The sequence below is a fragment of the Diuraphis noxia genome, unplaced genomic scaffold (genome assembly GCF_037042655.1).
Source record: "Diuraphis noxia isolate RWA-SAM2 unplaced genomic scaffold, SU_Dnox_SAM2 contig0004, whole genome shotgun sequence".
NCBI classification, from domain to species: Eukaryota; Metazoa; Arthropoda; class Insecta; order Hemiptera; family Aphididae; genus Diuraphis; species Diuraphis noxia.
In genome coordinates this window covers 68,710,368-68,721,017 of record NW_028301714.1, presented here as the reverse complement: position 1 = coordinate 68,721,017, position 10,650 = coordinate 68,710,368, and positions in this window count along the sequence as shown.

The following is a 10,650-nucleotide window of genomic DNA, read 5'->3' as shown; positions in this document are numbered from 1 at the left end:
AAAATGATTCATCTTCGAACAATTACTACACTTTTTCCCAAATGCTGGACAACTTTTTGGACCATGTTCATTATTACATTGTTTACATAAGTATTTTACATCTTTGTAACTATTTTTATCAACATCACTGATATTAACAAATTTTTTATTTTTATACAACTGCTTACCTTTTTATGATGCTGCTTGAACGACTTAACTTCTGCTCTGTTTACCCCTTCCTTGCCGATGACTGATGTTGATTTGATCTCGTGCCTACTTTTCTCCGATAATTCAACGGACTGACAGAATTGCACAGTTTGCTCTAAATCCATATTTTTCTCTAGTAGGTTTTGTTTTGAGTTTCTTTATTTTGAATACCCAATACAATTTGAGTACACAACAACTGTTTTTCAGCATCTTTGAACTAACAATGTTTTACAAGTTCTTTTAGATCTGTATAATATTTGTCAAACGGTTCTGACTGGTTTTGTCTTCTTTGAAAAAATTTGAATTGAGACATTACCAGATTTATTTTTGGTACGCATCTTAGTTTCAGTGCGTCCAATATTGCACTTACTGTTTGTTCTTCATTGTCGTATTTTATTTGGAAATATATTTTTCTAGCTTCTGCACCCATTACGTTCAAAAGTCTACCAACTTGAGTTTCTTTCGATTTCTTAGTGGTTTCAGTTGATGTGAAGAATATCTCAATTTCTTGTCGAAATATTTCGAAATTTGACTCCACGTCTCCATCCAGTTTTAGAATTGCTGGTTTTTCGAACTCTATCATTTTATTACTTATTAGTTTTAATTTATACAGTATAACTATGGAATAGTTAATATCCTACCGACTACGCCATGTTACGTCTTAAGCTATTAACCTGACGTTGGTTATTTTAAAAGATGGAAACATATACAAAAAGAATATATTATTTAAGTTAATCTGCATTGTGCTTTTATTGAACAAAAAGTATTGACATCTTACAATGTTAGGTTATGTGAATGGTGACATTCTTATCACATTGGTTAATATCAAATAATTTCAGATTATGAAACACTTACCAACGTCATTTTATATTATTTTGCCTCGTTTATGGTTGGATGAGTGTGTATATGCAATCATTAAAATACCTATACCTAAATGTTGTTTTTAATCACCAACAAATTTAAATTTTTTAATTCAGTGTTCAGGGGTACTCTGTTAGTGTGATTCTATTGACTAGAGTGTCTAGACCTCTAGACGCCGTCTGAGCTTACCCGTCATCCGCTCCTGCAGACTGGTGGGCAACAAATTACCTATACTAATAAATTATAATTATTATGATTATCATTGTGAAAATCAGGCGGAACGTAGTTTTCTACCACGACGATCACTATCACGGAATCAATAGTCAATCAGATATAATATAAGTTAGGTTAGAAACAAAAAAATGGTATTCAGTATAGAAAAAATTATATTCAGTAAGTATAGAAAAAATCGTAGAAGAAACCATATCACGGTTCGATCTTTTCGATTATAAAATTTTGTTGGTGAACCATAGTGTACCCGAGAAAGATCATCGCTTTCAAAAGTCCCCTTTCCTTTAAAAAAAAAAACTATGGTATTTCCCTCTGATTGAATAATTACTTTGAAATGTTTGGCTGACATCGTGTTTAAAGTGTATTAACTGCAGAATAACGTATTACGTAGGTATTACAGAAAAAACTAAACTGATTATCTCATATTATGTTGACAATTTTTGCTGGATCCAGGTTGTATTAAGTATAGCTTTATATTATTTATATAGAAAAAACTTCGTCAAGATAAGCTTTTAATCGTCTTCAAGTTGTAGATCGCATATTGTCGCGACTACGGCGGGAGTGTCGTCGATGCTGTCCGCGGTGAGACGGTCGCTGATGGGTTGGTGGTGAATTAAAAGGGAATTACGACGCGCACTTAGTATGTTTAATACCAAATGTCGACGGTCGAAATATCGACAAATAAATAATGTTGACGTGTACAAAATATCGACAAGTTAATCAAAACAAAAAAATTATTATTTTAATTTATTTTAGAAAGACCAACGGATTGAACTTTTCGCCACATACTTTGTCCCAATCGACATAATCGACTTTAACTATTTGTGAACTCCTGTTTAACTGCCACTGAAAGAAAAATCCTGATCATGTTAAAAAAAAAACTAGGTTGGTTTGACACTTATCTTGTTGCTATCTAGCCGATTATTATTCTTAATGCTAGGCGAAATTATTAGTTTTTTTTTAAATTAATATCGATAAAAATTTATTTTTGGGTAGAAAATATTGAAGATTTAATACAAGGCTCTTAACATATTGTTACAATAGCAGTTGAAAAATCAAAAAAAATCATGGTCACAATTTTTTTTATAAGCATTCAAATTTTGAATTTTGACAAAATACGTTATAATCACAAAAATTCGAAAATTGTTTTAAGCTAGAAATCCATAAAAAAATTTTCTTTTTAAATCTAAGATTTGAAAATTTAATACAAGATTCCTTATAAATTTGTCAATGCTTATCACAAAAAAAAATGTCCACCGGAAATTCAAATTAAATTTTTATTAGCATTTGAATTTCAAATATTGACAAAAATTCGTGAAAACCATGAATATTTTAAAATTATTTTGTAGTTCAAAATTCATAATATTGTTTGTATTTATATCTAAGGTTATGAAATTTAACACTAAGTTTTCCATAAGTTTTGCTTCAAATAGCTATAGAGAAAATTTGAAGTGTCATTATAGGAAAAATGTTTTGAGCGTTTGAGTTTTAAATTTTTATGAAATCGCGTAATGATAACGATTTATCCTCAAACCAGGTATTCGTATATCTATGAAAATATAAGGTATTATGAATTATGATAACTATACTAATTGATTAACCGTGCCTTATGCAAAATGCGTCTTACCTAATTGAAAAATAAAATATTTGTTTCAAAATAGAATATATGACAATATTTAAATATAATATATCCTAGACTGACAAATCATCTCCGTTCAGAATCGTTTTTCGTATACAATGATACCTATCATTGCATTCAAATTTAATCCCATCCATTACAGTAACCTACTGTACAGCAGAGCGACATCCACGACTTCCCCGCTTTTTTTATTCGGTACTCTGTATGTTGAAATTAAATGATAACTGCAGTTCTAAATGTTTAGATATATATATTATATGTATTATTTTATTATTCATCTATCAATGTTCATATTTATAATTTATAATATTTTTTTTTCTAATATACTTACTAATTTGTGTCCATATGAATTCAAATATTGTTTCCAATTTTTGAAAATTTCTTTTGTTGAAGTTGATTTTTTATGTCATTTAAACGATAATAAATAGTTGATTTCCAGTTGTCCTCTAAATCAGGATATGAAGTTGTGTCGTACTTTAAAACATCTAATATAGAATCTATATTATCTTCTGATGCTGAAAACAAAATTATAAAAAGTAATTTAATTACTAAAATTTCTCTCCGTCCAAATGTTTCCATTTCTTGATTTCTCAAATCCTTGGTTAATTCTAATAGTTTTAGCTGCAGAAGTTGTAACGAGTCTTTTCTTTAGTGTCCTCATGGAATTGTAGAATTTGGCGTAGAGTTTACCTTTAAGATTTTTGTTAGATCCGACCAAGAGCGCAAAAACCAGAGACGTTGGAAAATTAAGATCAATTTTCTTTCAACCTCAGAACGGTCGACTTCGTCTAATTTCTTTTGAAAAATAAAATAAAATTTAATTGATATATAAATTTAATATGGTATTGTAATTAGTAGGTACAGTTTATTGTTATCAAAATTACTATATCGTATTTACTTCACAAAAGTTCCATGTCCTTGACGAATTCCGTATCATCTATTGATCTAATACCATCTAACGGTTCAGCATCGCCATAGTGTTTGTCGGGCTTGCAACTTATTTTTGACCGTTTTATTCTTAATTTGAGTTTATAGCAGCTTTTCTTATTTTTTGACAATTCATATGTTTTTTAATAATTTGTTTAAAAAAGACTTACCCGTTTTTCCAATAAATATTTATTAAAATATTCTTTAAATACAAAAAGGACCATAGGTAAATACAATATATTTACCAGGACTTATATTAGTAACATGTTTTTTAACTGTTCTTATATATTCTTGAGAATTGAAACTAACCACTGCTGCTAATATTCTTGTATTATATGAATGTCTTTGGGTATAATTTATTCTTTTTCCTCCTAAACATTTGTTAATAACACTGTTGAACTACTCACAATTAATGTTATTATCAACGTCCAAAATGAGGATTTTAGCATTATTTGCTAAACGAGATATAATAATATCAATATTTCCTTAACAATGGCTACATTTTCATATGGTCTGTCAACAGCTAGAGCTGCCTGACTTCTCACAAAAGTATGAATAGCATTTATTATGAAAATCAAAAAGTCTATGATTTGAACTTTGAAGCATTGATTATATCATGTTTAAGACCTACAAGATATTGAAAAAGATCGTTATTATTAATGTAAACTACAAAATGTACACTATTCACTTATGAGAAGTGGCCTTTTCTTTTTTTTGAAGTGATATATATTGTAAGACTACATGATGATACATTGGTTACCTAAAATTTTCAGTTTTAAAGGTTTTTCCTCTGATTTTCTAAATTGTATGGCTTTTGTTATGTCAGTTCTCAGTCGGACAAGATTCTCGTCTTACAATATGTTAATTTATAAAAATCAAATCCTCCCTCAATGTTCAGGTTTAAGTAGTAAGTACACCACTATAGTACTGAACGAGTTATTAGTTAATTAGTTTACAGTTAAATTTGAATGGCTTGTGGACCTTCCACCTAGGTACCTAACCTGACATAGGCGTGCTCAGGCCTCTTTTTCAGGGTATGCAAAAGACTGCCACTGGCGTGCCCTAAAAGTTATTTTAAGAATGTAAAATTCTAATAATTTATACACTTACACAATACACAAATGTTGAAAAGACTTACTATTTAATTAAAAAAATATTGTAACATATACTATGACAAAATATAAAAAGTATGTATTACACAAATACTTGATAGTTAATAAAATAATAATTAATAACTAGATATTTCAATTTACTAATAGCACCCGGCCATAGGTATACGTCAGACGGAAGTTAGCATAACAATCGCCCTATTATAATTTTAATACGTGAATCAAACGTTGTCACTGCCGTTAGTCTGATATCATTTCTATCATTTTTTTTTAATAATTTTTTATCATTATAAATATTTTAATATAGGTACGTACTAATTATTTTTCTTGTGCATAAAAGGTTTTTTTCTTGTGTCGATTTTCAAAGAGCTTCAGGGTATGCAGCTGCATACCCTGCATACCCCCTGCGCACGCCTATGGTACCTGATTAAATATATTTTAATGGGCAAATGTAAACGGGCGCCCGGGAATTGGGCCACAATTCACCTTTTTTTTCAAAGGCATACGGTAATTGGGCCACTAAAATTTTATATTTATTACATGTAGGCCCGGTAATTGGGCCACTAAAATTTTATATTTATTACATGTAGGCCCGGTAATTGGGCCACTAAAATTTTATATAATTATAATAGGAAGACCCGGCGATTGTGCCACTATTACATTTTAAATTGTAATAAAATAATGTTTGGGGGTGGAGTGGCCGAGCGGACTAAGGCGTCTGTTGCCATGCACGCAGTCGCCGGTTCGAACTTCGGTCACGGGCGGCATCGCTCTTTGGGCATTTCGCGGTGTCTGGAGAGAGAGGCCGCCACCCCCCAACCGGGCATGGCAGAAACCTACGGGTGCTCAAATTCTGCCAAATTCTTCCAAAAATGCCCACGTGCTTAAAACCTACAGTATACCTTCCCCTACAGTTCCCCCAGGCTAATGACCTCAGTTGTCGAAGCCTTAACCCTAATAAAAAATAATAATAATAATAATAATATTTAAGAGGATGTTAGCGCACTATTTTTCTATCTCTGATCCACGCACAACATAGACAAAACACATTTGCGCAGAATCAGTTTTTCTATGAATTTACAACATTATTTTGTTTATTTTGAAAGTCAAATAACAATGAAATATAAAATCGATGTGTCATTCCCTCAAAAATATTCATCTTTTTATTGTAATGAGTGATTTTACTCTGCGATTACTTAAAAATATAGAAAAACTGATTCTGCGTAAATGCGTTTTGTGTTTTGTGTATGTAACGCGTGGGCCAGAGAGCCTTTGTATTATATTTTTATATACCTATTAAAAAATATTTTTTTCATATTATTTATTTTTTGACAAACTTTATGGTCCTTATATTATATTTGTAAAATGAGAATTGGCATTATTTATAAAAATTATTTCATATTTGACTAATTTTATGGACCTTGTTGTAGGTATATTAAATTAGTTAATCTGTATGGAAGTATTAAAAAAATTATTAATTATTTGACGAAAAATATTTTTATATGTTAAAACAATAATAATTAGTTAATAAACATTATATATTCGTATTAATATAGCGTGCTATACTTTTATGGCCCAATCTCCGGGTACATTTTAAAAATATAGATTTAATTTGTGGCCCAATCTCCGGTTAGTAAAATGTAAACAAATATTTTATACGAAAAAGGTAGTTAAAATGTGGCCCAATTCCCGGGCGCCCATGTAAACTGGGCCCGCGATTACCTTTTTTGATGAAACTCGGCCCGAAAATTTTAAGTAATAAAATATGTAGATTGTAAACTCGACCCGGAAATTTTAGGTAATAAAAAAGGTCGGTTGTAATCTCGGCCCGATAATATGCGCATTTTAATTCAAGTTTCAATTCTACTCACCCCAATATATATTCCGTCATTGCGAAATTAAAAGAAATACAAACAGAAACGTACATTAGTAGTATATATGTATGTTCACAGCCAGCTTTTCCACGGTTTTTTCAAGCGGAAAATTCTCCCTTGGAGCACACTGATTTACCGCGTAACACATTACGGTGATTACACAAGATTGTCCACCTATTTGCGCATTACACAAAAATATTTACCGTATCAACTATTATTTTTATTAGATTTTCAGTTTTTTATTTTTTCAATCAAATATCGCTAATTTTTATAAAAATTATATTTCAAGTAAAGAACACAAATTATTTAATAAACTTTTTTATTTTGTTCAATAAAATTACACAAGTTTTCTTACTTCTCTAGTAATAGGTACATATTCTACAATACGATCATGAATTAATAAACAACAAGCAGTTACACCTGTAGGCTGTAAGGAATTCCGATGCTTCAATTTCCAATTGAACATCCACTGCTGAGGCTGTTGCCGAATCATTCTGTTTTGAAGTATCAATAACCAGGGCCGGCGAAAGCTATGGGCGACCTGGGCGACTGCCCAGGGCGCCAGCTGCACGTAGGGGTGCCAAACTGAAAATTATTTTTATTTATTTATCTTTTAAAACGCATTAACAATCTATACAATTTGAAATATTCATTATCTAATGTCGTTTTAATTGAAGATGCATCTTCAATTGTCTCATATTAGTCATATTTGTAGAATATAAGAATAATATAACAGTGCATCGATACCGCTGGTTTTGATGTAAAAATAATACATGGAATTATGGAAGCATACCACCGCATTTGTGAAACAACCGTGGCGGTAAAACTCATTCGGACCTTACGGTGAAAATACCGCTGCAGAATATAGCGTAAATCAAAAAGACACAATTGTCTGGCACACACAATTATTTATTCAATTTATTGTTTTCGACGAGCTCTCGCTCCGTACGGTCTGCTGTGTAATGTCAAATACTCAAATGTATAAGCTAACAAGTAAAACAAAACATGATTTCGCCCAGGGCGCCAAAACTTCTTGCGCCGGCCCTGTCAATAACTATATAGTTCGATAGAAAAGTAGATGGACTCAATATAGGGTTCCGTATACTTTTTTCATAGTACGATTCTTGAAATGATGTATACATATCATATAATAATGTAAAATTATTTTTTGAAAAATCTAAATTCAAATTATCATACGGATATGCAATCGAGTTTAGAAATACTTTAACGTTTGTTAGATTACAATGGTCGAATATACTACAATCTTTTGTTAGTGTATTTTTACGATCTTTTTGTAATCCAATTATAATAAATCGTGGTTTTTCTAATTTTGAAGCGGTTTTCAAGTTCCATACTACTTTTTTAGTTCCGAGTTCAGGATATTCAAAAGTTTCGAAAGATCTAAAAGGAATAAACAAATTTTTTTCTTTTTCTACAAGTTTCAATAACTTTAACCTTTCTTCATCATCAACAGTAATATGCGGAACCTTCCAGACTATTTTATTTAATACAACTTTACCTAAAGCAGCAACTACATCACTTTTAAGGCTTAACGCATTTAAATCAGTATGACTTCGAGTTAATATTAATTCCAATCTTGAATTTACTAATATTTTTTTATAATCTTCAAACAGACCTAACCAATATTTCAATGGAATGCAAGCACTAAATTCACCTTAATCGTTTGTTAATTGTGTTCCATTTTTTAAATTCCAGCCAGAATTTTCGTAACAATTATAGTTATCTGATGTACCAGATAAGTATCCTTTCAGCGAGCTTGTGATTCCAAAAACACGTGTGCTATCTACTTCTATTCCATTTATTTCTAATCGTATTTGTTCGAAGAGGTATGAATAACCATTATTGCACATAATTTTTTAATATAACCTAATCAGGTTATATTTTTTATTTAATATGATGTACCTAATGCTGTCCGCTAAATTCAAAACATTCTTATTATTTACTTAGTTTTTAGAGTTATTGACAAACACTGATTGGTATATTATTTGTACCAACATGACTTGTTTTTTTAGATCTTATAGTTCTGACAAGCTTGCACCTGTAGGTACAGCTGTATGAAATACAAGTACCTAACAAACTAACAAATCTTTTGATAATGCAAAGAATGGTTCAAATTGTTTTAGTTCTATATTTTATATATATTTTTTTTTATAAGTACTTAATAATTTTTAATATTTTACAAATTTGGATTATTTGATCAAATTATTTTACTTTATCTTAACTATTTTACAGTAAAACCAGAAATTTTTATATTTCACGTTGTTTGTTTAAAAAAATTTTGAGTTGGAATTAATTAAACTTCAGTCGCAAATACTTGAACTCACCCCCCCCCCCCCCAACACCCTGCCATCAAAATTGTGTAACGCCGGCCCTGCAGCTTGTAAAGTTTCTGGGTTTAATTCTGATGGTTTTTCATCGATATAATGCTTGTTTCGTGAAGATTGGCTAATGGCTAGTAATTTATTTCCATCATGCGAAGATACTGCACCAGAACGAAACATTTTGTATTCATTTTTAAATTTTCTAATGATATAGGTAGTGAGTGGTACCATTATTAAAGCCGGCAGCAGTTGTTCGATAACTCTTGTCCTACGAAATTCAATTAGACGCTATCAGGTGACAGTAAGGCTAAATCTTTTAAAATATCTTGAGCGATGAGCCCCTCTGAATAGTGATGTGTTATGAAACCGTGGTTTCAATCACAAATAAATTAACGCTCGATAAAATATTAATTATATAGATTTTATTACTGGTTATTTTATCACTAATTTTACAAGAAATAATAAAGGCTCTTACTAGACATACGTTAGTATTAATGCTTTGTTTGTAAATACTATACTGACTAACCTCCTCCTTGTGTGTCGGCCTGCGACCCAGCCGGACGCCGAATCGCCTAGTCAGCGGATTCCTGCACTGCTAATATTATAATATCATGTGACAACATAATATTATATTATATTATTTAGGAGTTCACGACAGATGTAAATTATGGTATTTTATCCATGACCATAAAATATGCGTTTATTTTATATTTTTCAAATACTAAATAGTTAATTTAAATTTTCTTCTTTTGTATTTTTATCAATTTGCCTCTTCCGTTTTTTCGATAATATGATAGTTTTAATTTGATTTGTATACACTATACAGATTGTATATTGTTTTTCTTAATAAAAAAAAAAATTGTTTTAAAGTCCTTTTCAGACCCTTTTCGTTTGGCTTCGCCTATAATTTGCTCATATTTGATGTCAGAACGCATAAACAGTAAGCGATAGAAAGTGAAATTAGAGACAATTATTTAAGTGTACCAGAAGATATTGTTGATACTTCTAAGCTCAATTATCTAAAAAATTTTAATTTTAATTTTAACGATTATATTAATTAATCACTCTTATTGGTTATTGTAATTTTTTTTACTCGTTAGTCAGTTTTTAGTTTTATTTTATATTTTTTAATATGCTTAATTTTTATTCAATAACCTATATAGAAATACAGAGTTAGACTTTGTTATATATTTCAATATAAGTACCATGTTAAAATAATTTCTGTCAGTGAAGAAAATATAAAATACCTAGGTAGGTATTTAATAAAAGTGTTGTTATTAATTACGTAATGCTAAAATATTATTATTATGTATTTGCTAATAAAATATGGCAATCTGGTTTTAAGTCTGGGACCTCGCGTTAATAAGTTACACAGCGCCTCGCAAATTATAGTGCCGACACAGTCACAGACTTATTTTAGTTAATTATTACAGCATTATAGTAGTCATAGTACTATATAATTATTATTTACAGAGGTATAG